Source organism: Ambystoma mexicanum, chromosome 2q (assembly GCF_040938575.1).
Source record: "Ambystoma mexicanum isolate Mex_15411 chromosome 2q, UKY_AmexF1_1, whole genome shotgun sequence".
Taxonomy (NCBI): Eukaryota; Metazoa; Chordata; class Amphibia; order Caudata; family Ambystomatidae; genus Ambystoma; species Ambystoma mexicanum.
The window spans coordinates 1,306,310,403-1,306,325,408 of NC_090924.1; positions in this window are offsets into that span (position 1 = coordinate 1,306,310,403).

A 15,006-nucleotide genomic window follows, 5' to 3' on the forward strand; every position below is an offset into this window, starting at 1 on the left:
TTGACACACCCGTTTATCCCACCTAGGAAACGGCGTGTCTCTGCTTCCTACAAAGTGGGATTGTACGCGCACAGCGCACGTGGATGAGCAAGTTCACGGATAAGTTACGCTTCGCTGTGACGTAGCGGCTGTGGCTTACCCTCTCTAGAGGGAGGCTTAACACCCACGGCGAGCGGTGCCTGGCCTTTTCAAAACTGCTGTCAACGTTACTTAACATTTCCCAGAAGTAAGGGTAACCTCTTGTGTTGCAATTGGGTCATCATTTTTGTTGTTATTGCCTGTTGAGCTAGCCCAAACTATTGTTCATGGTTTTTGTCCCCTATTCCTTAAAAACAAACATGCCTGAGAACATTGCTACACTACGTGCAACATGAACTATTCCCCAAATGTTCCACTCTCAGCTCCCCTCGTTTACCCTGTCACCTAGATTCCCAGGCTCTCCCTCTTCTGTCCCGTATAATTTGGCAGCATCTCAAAGAGCTAACACTGAGCCAAATGCACAAAACCCAACACATGAGGTTGTACATGGGAGTCTTATTTCTTCAGTACCTCTGGCACAACTGACTCCCGGTGCGCCCTTGGTGGGCGCGTACATAGAACACACTATTTCCGATAAAACCATTCTAGCCTCTGTGAAATCAAGAAATGTTAAAAGAAATTTCAGTGAAAAGACCTTAGCCAGTATTTCTACAATTTCACCAATGCCGGTAGATAGCTCTAGCATATCAATATATGCGAGTCAGTGTGAATCTCCTATTTCCATTCAAAGTGAACAGCACTGTATACCAATTGAGGATATAAATCACGACTACTTTTCAACACCTGCGAATTCTGCAATTGCGTCCTTTGCTCTTCCTACTCCCAGAGCTGTAAAACTGCCCTCATGTGTTCCTCCTTCCTCACTTCCTAATACGTTAGAACTCGCCCTTACTGCTGTAAATACCTCGGTCTTGGGTTTACACAAATTGTTTAAAGTAATGCAGGAAAAAATGAACAAACAAGCTTTGCAGTTGGAGGAGCCTGTGCAGTGGACCCAGTATCAATCCCAGCTTTCAAAGGTGAACGCCTCCTCCCCCGTCAGTAAACCCCATGACTTGGAGGACTCAAATATAATTTGTGGCAGTTTGTCTGAACAAACACACTCAATACTTGTAGCACAATGCCAGGACTCAGATGGTTCCCATCCTGTTCATTCTGGCACTACTGTACAACTACCGTTGTTCCCTAATGTTATTCGAGCAATTGAGGAGGATGTGATTACTCATGGGTCAATTGCGAATCCTAGTAATGACATTTCTGAGGAGTTGCCGCCTAAAGAGGGTGAGTCCATTGCCCCTGTCCTCACCACGAAGCATGTTCTAGGCACCCGGGGCAAAAGACCGCTTAGACAAAAGCCTCAAAGGCACTTGTCTATTATAAAAAAAAAACAAGAACCAGCCAGCGCGCAGAGGGGTTAAAACACTCTAAATGCTTTCCTCAAAGCAATTGGAGGCTCTATCCCTATGGTCCAGAAAGAAAGTGATCAGGCTCTAGCTCTCAATAGTGCCTCTACTAGTGCAAACCTTTCCTTAAAACCAACACTGCCGCCGATTGATCTCACAAAGCAGACTGTTAAAAACAGCACTCGCCAATCCACAATCCAACTCTTGCATACCAACCCTTGGATGGATGCTCTTGTTGAGACCTTGACTCAATCAGACCTTGGGTTACCTACGCCCATAAATACTGTAACGCGTGAAAAAACTGTTTCTTTCAAACCAACACAACATTTGACCTCTTTACCTTCAATGGAACAGAACCACGTGGCTATAGCCCAATTGAAACAAGTGGTCGACACTTATCTGTTAGAAAGGCTTCCTGGTGCTCACAATCAAAATATGCCCATGGCCCCACAGGTTCAAATGGCAGACAGCATTGACACCAACGTTGAAGGGCTGTTTACTAGATTTGTACACCAAACATCTGAGCCCCCAATGTCAACAGAAAGATCCCACAATTTTCAACACCCTGAACTGGGACAGATTAGAAAGAACAGTTTCCCCAACGAACGATCTGTTAGACCATCACAGCTTCTGTCGCATGCATCAAAAACCCCTAGTTTCTCCCTTATTTTAAAATGCAGAGAAGGGCCATATCCCACTTACGACCTTAATAGAAGAAGTGTGTTGAACATTTTTAGAGATGTTGTTGAGTTACAGGATGTTACTTCTAGAGATATTGAGCAAATCGAGTTTATCTCTGACGCCACTAGTTCCATCGTCAGATTGTGGATTTCATTAGGGGTGGTGGCAAATACAATTTGGCAGACGAAAATGTCATTGTTTGAGATGGGTTTTCTGCTGGCACAGGATCCGAAATATAATCCAAATCAGCCCATGGAAATAAATTTCAAAACCCAACATATATGAAAGCTTACAGATCGCTAACTCAGCCAGTGCAAGAACACAAGGATCATTATTTAGTTAACGGAATTAACCATCAACGAGAGAAAATCCAAATGTCCTAAAAATAGCCAGTTGGAATACAAGAGGGCATAATCACTTGCAAGTTTCTATTAAGAACTTGCCGTCTGTTTTTCACATATTAACCCTTCAAGAAACATGGTTAATCACGCCACCAATATGGGATGGATATGATGTAGTACTTCTACCCGCATTACTCACCAGAGGTAGACCTTCCTCGGGACTCCTTGTGGCCACTAACCGCAAATTGGGCTTATCCATCACACCCTGGGCATCTCAAAATATTCATTTGCAACTGGTCAAAGATACTATTGCAGCTCTTTCCTTGGCTGTTCTGAACATATATTGAAATCCAACGCTTGGCCAGATGAAGCCTTTTACAGTGGTCTAATCATTTTGTTAGAGTTGATTAACATCTCAGCATCTACATCTCATGCTATCATCATGGGAGAGCTAAATCTAGATTGCTGTAATCCTACACGCAACTCCAAAGAAGGTGATAACTGGGGATTCTGGAATGTTGGTGAACAAGGCAGCAGCTTAAACCAACTGCTCCTGCTCCCTCCCAGCCTATGGATAATAATAATACTGGAAATTGAGAAAAATGAATCCTGCGCTGATATCAAAGAAGAAGATTGAGATCCCTGACAACCCCAACTCCAAAAAAGCTAAACAAGGGGAGAAGATGGGTGAGAGTTCAGAGAATGGTGACATGTATGCACTGCTTCTCCAGATTGCCCAGGATGTGAAGGAAATGAAGTTTACCCTCAGTGAATTGTCCTCTCAAGTCGGTCACCTGGAGAATAGAGTCACCAAAGTGGAAGCAGAAAATACAACCTTGGCCAAGGAGGTTGCAGGGAGTTATAGGGCCTACAAGGAGTTGAGATATGAAGTTTCTGATTTGAAGAGGAGGAACCTGATGTTGGAGGCTGATCAAAGGAACTTGAACTTGCGCTTGCTGGGTGTGAGTGAAGACTCTGCTTTGGACAAAAACCTCGATCACAGAGTCAGAGGAGTACTGGAGGCAACTTTGGGTAACAACATCCTAAAAGAAATGGACATGGATTACTCCTTTAGAGCTGGTAAGCTGGTCCAGGCCGGAAAACCAAGACAGATCATCATGGTGATGTCCAGAGTGAGTGCAAAGGAAAGGATTTTAAAGGCTGCGAGAGAAAAAGGAAAACTTCTGCTAAATGGAGATCAATTGGCGATCTATCCAGATTTCCCTAAGGAAATAGTGGAAATGAGGAAGGCGTTCAAAAGTGCAAAAGCTTTGGCACAAGAAAAGGGGATTAAAACTCTGCTGGTGAAACCAGCGACACTGAAGATATTTTTTGGATCAGGTGTCAAAACCACAGAGGATCCAGCTGAAGCTGAAAAGTGGCTGAGGGCTGGGGTCTTAAACTTGGATAATAGTATTGCAGATTGATGTGATGCATGATGTATGAAGCTGTGAAGATGTAAGGTTACTTTTCTTTATTGATTCATTTTTTCCTGAATTTGTTAGATGGGAATTGGTTTGTTTAGGTATCAGAGCGTTATTAATGTCTCAAATATGCTGTAACGGTTTTTCGCTCGAGCGTAGGCTTGATGTGGGCTCGGATAATGGGTGCTTTACTCTACGGCAGTACGCGCTCTATAGATTTTTTATAGGTGATGGTGCTTGTTTTTGTTTGGACGGAGTGCGGGAGGTGTCGTGCTGTCCGGAAATGTCGGCCGTGCGACACCCTTCGGAGTCTTGCCGGCAGTAGTGTGTTGGATTGGTGGATGCGGGTGACCGGCCACTGTTGACGCACATTTGAGGTAAGGCGTAGTGGCGCGTTCTCCTTTGGGGCCGCAGCACGCGTGTTCCGGGCAATGCGCGTTGCTGCATGCTCAGGTGTTTGGGGGGCACAGTGGGTGTAGAGGCTGGGGTGCATGTGTTGTGGCTGAGGGGAGGGGAATGCTCTTTGCACGGCTTTATCCCGGACTGCTGTGGTACGTTGATCGCATTGTAATGTGTTTCCATAGCCAGAATTAGATGAAGGAATGCCACGTTTGCGAGTATGCTGCCCAATGCCAATCCCCTGCATATGTAACAGTTGTTCTTGTCCTGGTTGCACACCCCTGACATGCTGAGTGGGGTATATTTGACATGTACTTGTACTGTAATAACGAAGCCAACTGTATGCCATTACCATCACTGCATAAAGAAGGTGAGAGTTGTCACTATTGGGTACCTGGGGTTCCACTGTAGTCTACACCTTTTACTTTGCATGGGTACGTTTCCTTTCGTGCAGTAACGAAATCAGCTGTGAGAATGTAATAGTGCTGTCATCTAATGTGAACGCTGACGAGGCCTATGGTTAAGATATGATTGTGCACCTCTGTCTACTTACCAAATCACAGACAGAATTTTCGATTAGGTTTTTTTTTGCAGTAATGCTTACGTTGGAGAGGGTTTGATTGCATTCTCAAAGCGCAATGAGTGATGTGCCAACACGTTATATCTGGAGTGCCCAGTTATACAGTACATTTGGATTAACACGGTGGGGGTTGCAGTTTTGTGCCATGGAAGTCACATGGGGGAATGTAGTGTCCAGGAAATACCGGAGATTCTGATTTTTATGCTTGGCAAGGTGAGTGGTAAGGCCACCGGGATAGTCATGGATTGGTGTGTGAATGCCATGGAAAAGTTTAATGCTGTATCTGGCTTCTAATCTCATTTGGTAGGGTGCAGGGACACAGGTATTTTGCAACTCTCTGTACACTTGCTCACACTTTCTAGTGATGATTCACGCTCAATTGCTCAGCATGCCCGCAGTAGTTGGGATTTGTGATGTTTACACTGATGGTTGTGACGGTAGGTGGATTAGTGTGATTCGTTGATGGTTATAATAAGAGAATTCAGGTTTTGTCTAGGCATGTGATTGACACATGGTGTGGTATTTAGCGTTTTTGAGTAGGGGATGTTGCATCTATTCAGGAATGCTCTTATTTGTGCTTTCATTTGCTGGAGAGTTGTGGGAATTCCTTTAGACCAAATTGTATTTTCAAATTCATTTGAATTTGACCAAATGTGGTCTGTAACACCCTTTATGGGCTTTCTATAGGCTGACCTAAGGGAGGGAGGGGGGTAGTCCCTTTCAGCGTGTAGCTGGAAGGGATGTTCTGGATGGTTGGGTGGTTCAAGCCCAGGAGTGTGTTTTTTTATTTTTTATTTTATTTCTTTACTTGACTATAGGTTTAGGTAGTATTGTGTCTTGTGAATTCATTGCAAGGATTGGGAAACGGGATCTAGCAATGTCTTACACTTATCAGAGGAATTTCAGAGTGGTATCTTGGAATGTGAATGGTGCACATTGTGCTGTCAAGAGGAAGGTGATTTTGAGTAAACTAGGGGAGATGGGGGTGGATGTCGCGATGCTTCAGGAGACTCATTTGTTAGATGCGGATATAGATAAGTGGAAAAAGGAGTGGGTTGGTGATGTTTATGGTTCATCGTTCACTACTGGTTCTAGGGGTGTGTGTATTCTTTTTAGGAAGAATCTCCAGATAACTGGGGTGAAGTGTGTGAACGATGGGGATGGAAGGATAGTATGTGTCCCTGCACATATTCAGGATGCTCAGTATTGTTTCTGCAATATATATGCTCCGAATGGGGGTGATGGTAGTTTTTTTGTAGCTTTAACGCAAATGTTGCAGAATGTAAATGTGATTAATGTGATTTTGGGAGGGGACTTCAATGTGGTTTTAGAACCTGGACTTGATAAAAGTGTGGGGGGTGTGGACAATGCCAACGCTCTGAAAAGAACAGCATTAAAGAGACTAATTGATGAATGGAACCTCACAGATGTTTGGAGATTGCAAAACCCTTCTACGAGACAATATACTTTCTTCTCTGCAAGGCATAATGCTTATTCGAGAATTGACCTCTTTATGACCTCTGGCCTCTGTACACAATCATTCCAAAGGGGTAACATCGGATCACTACTTGTTTCGGACCATGCTCCAATCTCCATATACTTGCGATTGACCATCCCGGTTCCTAGGTCTAACACCTGGCGGATGAATGTCTCCCTCTTGGACGACGATGAAATTGTGGACAAAATTGTTCAAGAAGCGAGATTCTTTATATCTGTGAATTGGGCTGGTGAAGTCCGGGTGGAGTTTGTGTGGGAAGCCTTCAAATCATATATGCGAGGATTGTTGATTGGTTTGTCCAGCAAAAAGAAAAAAAGAGAGATGCAGAAGTGAAAAAGCTTATTGTGGACATTCAGGATCTTGAGAGAAATAATATGCAAAACTTTTCAGATGAGACTATTAAAATATTGAAGCAGAAAAGGAGACGATTGGAAGATTTGTATTCTTCGAAGGCTGAGTGGTTGCTTTTTAGAACCAAAAGCAACTACTATGAAAAAGGAGAAAAATGTGATGGACTTCTGGCACATCGGTTGAGGGTTATGGACAGTGGCAGATCTGTCAATGCAGTGGAAAGACAGGATGGGTTGGTGACTTTTGATCCTGTGGAGATTAATGCAGCATTTCTGTCGTATTATAAAACCCTGTACTCTTCAGAGATCAACTTATCTGAGCGTACAATTGGTCAATTCATTGATGACTGCCATCTGAAGAAAGTGAGTTTGGAATCCTTGGAGTGTATGGAAAGAGATTTGAACGTGGAGGATCTCAGGTTGGCTGCTTATGCGCTGAATTCTGGGAAGTGTCCAGGCCCGGATGGGCTACCAGCTGAACTTTTCAAAATTTTCCCAGAAGAGGTGTTTGCTTTGATGCTAGAGATGCTGCGCGCCTCTTTGAGGAATGGGTGCCTTCCAAGTTCAACAAGACATGTTTCAATCTCTGTTTTTCTGAAGGAGGGACGATCACCAGTGAAAACTGGCAGCTATAGGCCGATCAGTTTATTGAACACGGACAACAAGATTTTCGCCAAGGCGTTAGCTTTGATGATTGAGAATGCGCTGATGGATATCATAGATGTAGGCCAATCTGGATTTGTAAAAGGCAGACATGTTTCAGAAAATGTGAGAAGATTGTTGCTGACACTGTATGAAAGCAAAGAACACCATAATGATGTGGTGACGTTGTCCTTGGATGCTGAGAAAGCTTTCGACCGTATTGAATGGACATATCTTTTAAGTACATTGAAAGGCTTTGGTTTTGGAGATACCATGGTCGGATGGATAAGACTACTGTATTCCCAGCCGACTGCTTGTGTTCGGACTAATGGCATGGACTCGGGCATTTTTGAACTTGGGAGAGGGACGAGGCAAGGCTGTCCACTGTCGCCAATTCTGTTTGTGATCGCTATGGAATTGCTGGCTGTGAGGATAAGAGAAGAGGATAGAATTGAGGGCGTACGCTTTGGTGCAGCCTCCCAGAAAGTTTGGTTGTATGCGGATGACATGCTGGTGGTGGTTCAGGATGTGGAGAGCTCCATTCCTGTGCTGATGGAGTTGATCGATGTGTTCAACAAGGTTTCTGGATATAAGATCAATTGGACCAAGTCGGAAGCGCTGCCGGCATCAACCACTTGCACTGTTTTGAAGATGCAGGGTTTTCCCTTTAAGTGGTGTCCGAATAAGATGAGATACCTTGGGATTTGGCTAACGAAAGATGTCTCGAAAATAATGGATGTCAATATTACACATGTGATTCAATCTTTGGAGGTGGACCTGAAGAGATGGAATGCACTTAAATTGAGTCTCTGGGGGAGAGTGAATGCCATCAAAATGACATCAACACCGCGAATCAACTATGTGCTCAGTGTGCTTCCCCTGGACGTAAAGAAGGGCCATTGGCGGAAAATTGAGAGTTTAATCCAGTCTTTTCTCTGGGAGAACAAACAGCCACGCCTCAGCTTGTGGAAATTGCAGCTGCCCCAAGACTGTGGAGGTTTGGGGGTTCCTGACTTTGAGAATTATCATTTGGCCTTTGGAGCCAGGCATCTGGTTCCATTTATTGAAGATTCGGAGGATGTTTGGACGCTGGCGGAATCAAGTAGTTCTTCTCCGTTGCCGCCTAGGGCCATACTGTCCACGGTGGATGGATCTGGTTATCGCTCATTTCCGCCGACAAGATTCCTGAGAACTTGTTGGAGGGAACTATGGAAGAAAAGTAAGCGTAAGGTTTGTGATAATGATTACATCCCTATCTGGTTGAATCCAGGTATTTTGCTGAATGGGAGGCCGCTATTGTGGTTGTACTGGCTCCTGAGTGGTGTACTATGGTTGAGTGATCTGATGGAAGACGGCAAATGGATCAGCTATAGAAGACTTTCACAAATTAAAGATCTCAGAGACTGTACAGTGGGTGAATACAGAAAATTGAGAGGTTTGCTGCGGAACCAGAGAACTGTTGATGGCGGTGGTTGGCAGTTATGGCTACCTGAATATAAGACATTAGGTGGTATGGCGTCCAAAGTATATAGAAATCTGAGCCAACAGTACACGCCAGCAGAGGGGTTGTTAACTAAGTGGTCTGAGGTCCTTGGCTCTGATATGACTGTGGAGAGGTGGAGGTTTCTTTGTAAAAACGTAACTCTGACATCCATTAATCTTGGAGAACAATGCCGCCAAATCAAAATTCTTAATAGAGTGTTTTGGACTCCCGAGAGACTTTATGCGAGAGGGATGATTGACTCAGAGGCCTGCTGGAGGTGTAAGCATGATGTCGGCTCCTTTGAACACTTGATCTGGGACTGTTATGAACTGAGGACCTTTTGGAGGAGTGTCACTGAGAAGAATAATGAGGTTCTATTGCTGCAAGAGGATTTTGATTATAACACTATCATCTTGGGTGAGGATGATAAAGTGGAAGATCTCACTTATCCACAGAAATGCTGGTTTTTTAGGGCTACAAATTCTGCGAAAAAAATTGTTTTGAGAAAATGGAAATGTGATGAGAGACCGACCTGTTCAGAATGGGTGGAGGACTTGAGGCAAGTGGCCAGAATTGAGAAGGTTATCCTTCGCAGGAACAAAAAGTTGCAATTGTTTGATGATATGTGGGGTGGGTTTTTGGATGACATGTGATAATAAGTTGGCCTGTTTTGCTTTTTAGATTCTGTGAAGGTTGGGGATGGATATGGGGTGTGGATTCTATGCAATGAGTTCTACGATTACAATGCTGATAAGTTTGTTGCTTGTATGTTTTCTATAAAATTCAATAAACTTAATAATAAAAAAAATAAAAAAAAAAGAAGGTGATAACTGGCAGCATTTTATGAAGGTAAGGAATTTTGTAATGGTCAATGGCTCAGTCAAGGGTGAGACTCCAGCCCAAACAAGGTGGTATTGCAATAACAGTGTATCTACCACTGACTACATTTATGTCGACCAGAGCCTGTTTAGACAGACACAAGAGCTAGTTATCACCGTTAAACCCTGTAGTGACCACTAATTGCTAGCTCTTACTATTGCATGGCAGTTATCAAAACCAAAAGACACCACATTAAATTGTGGTTTTGGGGTCAACAGTGCAAGGACAAGATTAAAATGGTCTGATGCTAGAGTCTCAGAGTTTGAGAGTTTGATAATGTGTGACCTCATTAACGTGGATGTACAATATACTGAGATTCTTGCTCCTTTTGCTCTTACGATTTCCATCCCAAGTAAGAAATATATAAAGCAGTCATGCATATGATCAGGCTATCAATGACAGAAAGACAAGAGTTTAGACAAACAAAACGTCTTATTCTTGCATCAGACAGTAACAACCGTTGGCTTATTATTAAAAACTGTCAAAACCCGATATAAAAACTGGTTAAAGAGTCACAAATCATTCATGTTTCAGAGAGACAGTGAAGCAATGGCGAAGGCAATGACTAACAAGAACACTGCTCAAATGTGGCATCTTCTTGGAAATCATGCGAGTAACAGAGATGCGGATGCACAGCTAAATGCGGTAAATGAACAACAGTGGATTGAATATTATCACGATCTTTATGCTGATGCCAAATTTGATCATATGAAATTTTACAAACACGAGCAAGCAGATGGCATCTAAATGTTACCATTGCCGATATAGAAGAAATTATTTAAAAAGCTAGCTCTTCTAGGGAGGCAGGCCCCAATGGCATTTCCAACGCCATGCTTAAAGCTAATTGGGTTGAATGGGCCCGCATCCTTTACCACATTTTCCAGGCAGTTGTCTCTTCCTGTACAATTCCGACATCATGGAAATCATCAATCATTATTCCTATCTTCAAGAAGGGGGACAGTTATAGGCCACAAAACTACCGTCCAATTGCTCTCTTAGACTCCCCTGGTAAGATCATTTCAAAAATTGTTTTAAATCACTTCAATAAATGGACCCTGGCTAATTGCTTGCGAGACCCTCATCAGACTGGGTTTATTGCGGGGATGGGCACACAGATCAACTTAACATTAAACGCTATCAAAGCCCAATGCTGAGATACTAACCAAGCATTATTCCTAGCCTTTATTGATTTGCCTTCAGCAATTGATTCCATCTCACATGTGCTTCTATTTGATAAGCTAATACGTGACCGATGCCGGCCTACACTGTTTGAAATTATTCTTGCCTTCCATTCTGACACCTACATTTGCGTGCGTCTCTCTTTGGATGGGGTTCTGTCAACTGCCATACCCACAGCTCGTGGGCTAAAACAAGGTTGCCTTTTAGCATCCTCCATTTTTAACTACTTCATTCATGACACAAAACACATTTTTCAAAATGTGATCTCTGATTCCCCTAAAATTAATGACCAGCAAGTTAAAAGTCTGATGTATGCGGACAACATGGTTCTTATTTCAAAAACTCAAATCGGCCTGCAGAACCTCCTCACAACATTTAATAACTATATTGTGTCCAATGAACTAAAGATAAATACCAATAAAACCCAAATAGTTTTGTACTCGCCTAAAAGGAAATGTAATACTTTCTTTGGTCTATCAGTCAAACAATGCTAACTGTAGTTTCACAGTACACATACTTGGGCATGATATTTGAACTGATTAATCAACCGAAAGCACATTTGGACAGAGTGGAGAAGAAAGTGGACACAGCCATTTCGCAAGCCAGGATAATTATGTATAGATACGGGAAATTCTCAATCAAACCAGCCTTGAACTATTGGAATTAGAAAGCAGTGCCAGGCTTATTATATGGGTTGGAAACCTTGCCTGTAAATGCTAACCTTACATTTGACAAATGGGAAGGCAAATTCTGGAAACCATTTTTAAGTTTACCATTATCTCTTCCTGTCTCCTAGATTCGTTATGAGCTGGGTCTAGTTTCCCTGCAAGCCCTGTATAACTGGCATTTGTGCACACTATTTAGGAAATGTCTGATATCGACCGGTCATAATGTCCTCCTGAGAGACCTCAATACATATATGTTTGCGGACGTCACAATTGACACTTTAATTAAAGATCCAGAGAAAGGGAAAGTCCAAATATATGCCATTGATTGGATTAAAACGTGTGATCTATGTTTATCATATGCGGATGGGGATTTAAACTGTTTTTCCCCTAAAAAAATGCGATGTTTACCAAGGTATTTTACTAGAGCGCCATCAGTTAAATATCGCTCAGCAATCCTGCGAGTGCGTTTTAATATTTGTCCTACTAGAGCACTTTTAATGAAACACAGGTTAATTTCATTGCAAGATAATTACTGCCGCTTCTATGGTATCATAACTATCCCAGAAACATTGCAACATTTAATCACACAATGTCCGGCTCTGGCACACATAAAATCAATCCAGTTTGCAAGACATTGTCGATATCTGGCCAATTTGGAATCTGATCAATGTTGGTCAGTGATACTAAAAAATTCCTACTTACCAATACAAATAGCAACAGTTAGTTTTCTGGTAAGTTTGCATTTGGATAATGATTCTGGTCCAAATAACACCCTACATAGTTTGGTGAATCTCTCACCCCTGACAAAGTGACGTAATAGGTTGTGGTTGTTTTGTTCTTCTTTGATTGTGTCTTATGATTTGCATTGTACCTAATGTTGTGGTGTATGTTTTGCTTTGCTTTAATGTCATTTTTTCCTTCATTTAGGTTCTTTTGTGCCTTAGATTGAATTTGGATCAAGAATTAATGTTTATCGTTTTTAAATATGTCAACATATTGCGAAGTTCACTCTAATAATGTACATAGAGTTTGCAATTGTATTGCAATTTTATTGCAATTTTATTTGTTTTTTTGTATCAATTTGTATTATTGTTGTAACAAAAAATATTTGAAAGGTTGATTTGATTCAACCAATTCAATAAAAAAAATTACAAAAATAACAAATTACCAGGCTCAACGAATTGTTGGCCAGCGTGCAAAATTCAACATGGCTTTGGTGATCACTGAAGAAATAGATGATTTGGTGTTGATCTAAATGTGACCCTTTCCTAGAAGCAAGGATATTTTGAGAGACACAATGGTGGATATTCTTGGAAAAACACGTCTTTTAAAAATAAAAATTTAATTATTTAATTGAATGCACATTGTAAAATGACCCGTACTAAAATGTAACAATGTTAAGGTCTAATGATTGCTTTCAGTAAATATTGCAGTCATAATAAGAATGTCACACTTGTCTGACTGAGCAAAGGACATTATCATATATACATTACTTTTTGAGAAACTCATTGTAAAATCGACAGTCTGGTGAACCTCTGAGGTTCTCTTTCTAAATACCACAACGAAAAAGGCTAAGGGGACAATTAGCAAAAAATAGTGTACCTGGATACTTTCCAAAAAAACAAAAAGCGATTTGGGTAGAAAAGAATAGCCACAGATCTTTAAATATGCCTGTGACAAAAGGGCTGTATGCTTGAACCACAAAGTACAAAATGCACCCTGACATTGGTGCTCATTTAATTTTCCCCAACACTCTAACATCAAAGTGTATGTAACCATGAACCATATACTCTCATTTGGAGTGCCACAGGATTTGGATGAGAGGATAAAATGGTTTTGACACCTGTCACTCGCGAAGACCCAATCGACCTAGAATTTTAAAAGAAGATAGTCTGATAGTGGAAGCTGGATCTCAGTATAAGGATGATTGAGCATATGGGGCCATGCAGAATACAGAGAAATCCTAGGAGAAGCATGTATGTACGGTAATTATTTTAGAGGGGGAGCACCTTTTTTGAGTCTCATTGCTGCAAAGTAAATGTTGAACGATTTCATGGAGGTTTCTGTTCAATCAGGTAGCTGCTCTAATGCACTTAGGAGGTTCCCTATGATATCCCTGGATAACCAGTATGTGGGTTTGTGACAAATCAACTTCCGGGGGAAAACCATTGTCCAGGGATGAATATGGGTTTCTAAGCCATCAATCAGCCCTGCAGCTCTAGTACAACAGAAGGGATACAAACAGATTGGAGGCACAATTTAATGATATTCTCCTTGTTCAATTTTGGTAACATGGACGTAATGGCGCAAGGTTGGGGATTGTTGGTTAGTTGCAACACAGCAAAAATACAATTACAACAGACAGTGCCAGCACACTACAAAATACAACCCACACTGTAAAGGAATGCAGAGGACAGTTTCAAAGAAGGAAAAGGGATGCACTCTGGATACTGACAGGAGGGTAGTCGGTATAGTAATTAACTGCAATAGGTCAAGGATACTTGGTTTCAACACAAAGGGAGCAATGGGTCGTAAATAGTGATTGGGGGCCTTTCAGAGAAGGACCACAGGGGCAGAACCACAATGTACCTTGTGCTTGTAGAAGTTCTTGGTGCTCAACAGTGCAGAGTCGGTTTCAGGGCGCTTTGCAGCTGCTGCGACAGAGTTCAAGACAGTAGATCGTTGCGGGCATCAGGCAGCAGGCAGTTCAGCAAGCAAGGCTGGACGGACATCTGCAGACTTACCTAGATGGGAGCTCAGGGTCAGGAATCGCTGTATCAGTGCTGGTTGGCGGGTCTAAATGTACTGGTCGAGGGGTCTCGGACGGTTTTAGCGACTGTGGCGTAACAACAGTCAGGGGTGCAGTCGGTTGCAGCACGATGGGTATCGACTGGCTCGAAAATGTCCTTTAAGGTGGACATTGGCAGATGCTTGTCGATGCACTCCTCCTAGCTTCTTCACTGGACTTGTGTCGTCGTTTAAGGTGGGCAGCCCAAAGCTGAGGAGAGTGTTGCAGGCAGCTGCCTTGTCCTTGGTTCGGTTCAGAGACTCTTTGGCACTTCCAACCTAGGAAGCTTGCTTGCAGAGCCTAGCAGGGCATGCTGTGTGCTGGCTGGGTACTGGTACTGGAGCTGCTTGAGATTCTTATGACTTCAGTCTCTCCCTCTGTTCCCTGGGAGAGGTTTAGGGGAGGGGTCTTGCTTCCCTCTTGGGGGTCCTGGCCTTCCATCACTGGCGGAAGATGTAAGGCAGACTGTACCTTCAGCCAGGGTCCAATGCTGTGTTCTTCTTGTTAGTCCTTGCAAAGTCTTCAGATGATCTTCCCAAAAAAGGGACTCAGCCCTCTTTTAAAGCCAAATGGGCCACACTGATTGGTGTAGGCTACGCCTACCTCAATGAACCAATCCTGGGTAGCAACCAAAAATCTCCTGTATGCATGA